The sequence below is a fragment of the Bison bison genome, unplaced genomic scaffold (genome assembly GCF_000754665.1).
Source record: "Bison bison bison isolate TAMUID 2011002044 unplaced genomic scaffold, Bison_UMD1.0 scf7180017864037, whole genome shotgun sequence".
NCBI classification, from domain to species: Eukaryota; Metazoa; Chordata; class Mammalia; order Artiodactyla; family Bovidae; genus Bison; species Bison bison.
The window spans coordinates 4,372,307-4,375,041 of record NW_011494609.1 but is presented as its reverse complement, the minus strand read 5'-3'; the positions used below and the strand labels follow the sequence as shown (position 1 = coordinate 4,375,041).

Sequence of the window (2,735 nt, the reverse complement as noted above, 5' to 3'; positions counted from 1 at the left end):
CCCCCACCCTCCCCCAAGGCGTGAAAGAACCAAATGAGGAAATCGGGAAGAGATTCTGGAATAAGAATAACAAGATTTCCTCTCCCTTCCACCTGAATTGGCCGTCTGTAATTCTGCACAAATTCAATTGTAAAGTCAAGCTTTGTAATTTGTGGAGAATCATATTAAACAGAACCACGTCTGGGCAATGGCTTTTCCCATTTAGCAACATATGGTGGCTCAGAAAGCCCAATCACATAGCAAAAATATTATGAAAAAAAGAGCCTCTTAATCAAGGGAGCAGAGTGGGGGGAAGGGGGCCTTGGGCCATCCTTGCTGGCTTCCTGAGAACTGTGGGGGGTTAATCCTCAAAAGCCCCAGAATCTGCCCAGAATTACAACCTATTAGAGTTTAGGGCCACCTCGTTAATGGCCTTCATGATGGGTGAGGGTGGGGACTCACATGGCTGACAGCCCCTGAGTGGCACAACAGGCAAGGCCCCCAGGATCATGCCATACACACTGTGGGTGGCTGGTGGTGGGGACTACAGCAGCCAACAGCGTCAGTCACTCCAGAAGTGTGAACCGCAGCCACTTTGTGATTGCCTTCAGTCAGTGTGTGAACCAGGCAATGTCCTCGTCTTGCTTCGGGGGCTCCTGGCTCCAAAAACAAGCCAGGTGTAGACCCCATCACAGATACACGCTGCAGTTTCAAACCTGGGTGGCAGGTGGGGGAAAGAACCGCACATTTCAAAAGTTTCCAAGCTCATCCTGAAGATCCCAGTCCCACTGGATGACCCGCTGGAGGGCCCACTGAAGCACAGCTTAAAACTTAGGCGGTTTACAACCAAGGACGGATGAAGATTAACAGACCCCGAGAGGAACGATCCCAATAAACCGCTTAATGGGCAGAAATGCAAAGTTGAGCCCTTGAGCTTGTGCTGACTTTTGCAGATATTTTAATAACTTTATCATTATATAATCTGCCATCTGATACGTACAGAGAGATGCACTAATGGCCGAAACAGTGGGATAACCCCCAGGAGATGAAACAGAACAATGAGGTTCGCTTCCTCAGATGACCTACAACTCCAAGAAGTGCTTGTCAGATTATTTCTTCCTCCCTTTGTACCCCGAGATACTGTTTAAAAACCTACCCAGCAAGTGTATGTGTGCAGCCCTTCCCAAGATGCTGATCTGGCCTTGGAATGACTTGCGTTGAGCCCATAAGGCTGAAGGACAGAGAGAACTTCGTCTGCAGTAGGAATCAGCGAGAACTGAGGTCTGGAGACTTCATGCCTTAAGACAGGTGAGCTGCTGCCAACCAGGGTCGTGCTGACTCCCTGGGGCTCCTCAGGGACCTTCCTTGCCCTCTGCTCTAGGGATGCTCTGGTCTTCTGACCCCTGTGTGGTCATACCCAAGTGTCAGATCCGAAGGACCATAACTCATCCTCCTTCAAGATCCCCAAAGGACTGAGCTCACCACTGCGAGGACCCAAATCTATCGTTAACCAGACCCAGTGACACTGACTTACGGGGGCTCGGCTCCAGCGACGCTGGGTGGGAGGACGAGCAGGGTGCAGAAATAAGTCCTCTTGCAGCCCATCGTGGTGTGTGTTTTAACGCTCAAGTTTCACCAGCCGATAAGTGACCTGAGGAAATGCTCGGGTCCCCCATTGCCTCCTCCGCCTGTTTGTCCACATTTTTTCCAGGTGGGAAAGCAAGGGGGGCAGGGTCCCATTTTTAGAAGGATGACCTTCTTGCTACTGCTTACAATTGGAGGTTCTTTCCCACCATCTTGAAATGATACTTGGAATGTTCTTGACCCCAAAGCTAACCCTGAGCTGGTGTGAAATCACGCTGGGCCCCAAAGTGTTGGTACTTGAGCTTGTGTCTGGAGGGAAGGACTGTCTTTTCCGCCCAATGACTGTCTTTCCTACTCACGGCTCATTCAGGGGCCTGGTGCCATGGTTCTGTTTTCCCTGGAAAAACACTTATTTCTTTTGAACAGTACATGTTTACATTCCATGCCGCTTGGAAGAGCCTGAATTAGACACTCAAACTCAAGATGCTCCAAAGCTTGATCATCAAAAATCAACTGGATAAGAAGTGGTACATTCCATTCCCTGCCCCCCACCCCCATAAATTATTAGAAGTGCCCAAAGAAACAGGAAATAAATATGATTGGCCAGTGTTTGTTTTTAGGGTGAGTTCTATACCATTATTATCATTATTTTTTATTTACTGTGGCTGGTAACTGAATCTCTAGTAGCAAAACATCACATGTTCTGCCAGAAAGAGATTACGGAAGAAAAGTGTACAGGTAAAAAACTGGGTTCGTCAGTGAAGATTTTATTTACCGGAGGAGTTTTGCAATCCGGATCTTTAATCTCCGTTAACAATTGGGCTGCTCTAGGGCTTTGAAAGCAATTGTTCAATAATAAGAAAGCTCATGTGGGGCTAAAGGCTTTGCAAGTAAAATGTGAAAATACAAATACACCCTGAAGTGGCTGGGAAGAGTTGCGCATTCCCCTGCCTCTTTACATTTTCCCCAAGCTCTGGTGCTCAGAGGGCCAGAGGGAAGGGAGGGAAGACAGAAGTAATGACCGTTCCTCAGCATTGTTTCAATCATACCCGCTGAACTTTAAAGAGCACGCAAGGAACTGAATGTCAGTGGACCTGTAGTTCTCTTCCATGATGGGGGTGGGGGGAAGGGGACAATGCAAATGAGGACGATCAGCTCCGTTTGGAGAACTA

General features: G+C 48.2%; 1 protein-coding gene across 1 annotated transcript in view; it reads right to left on the bottom strand.

Moving 5' to 3' along the window:
- RUNX1 (runt-related transcription factor 1) overlaps positions 1-2,735 on the bottom strand; it is a gene marked incomplete at its 3' end in the record, with an annotated part of 272,413 nt that overhangs the window by 30,852 nt on the left and 238,826 nt on the right. The gene's annotated exons all lie outside the window — the stretch shown is intronic.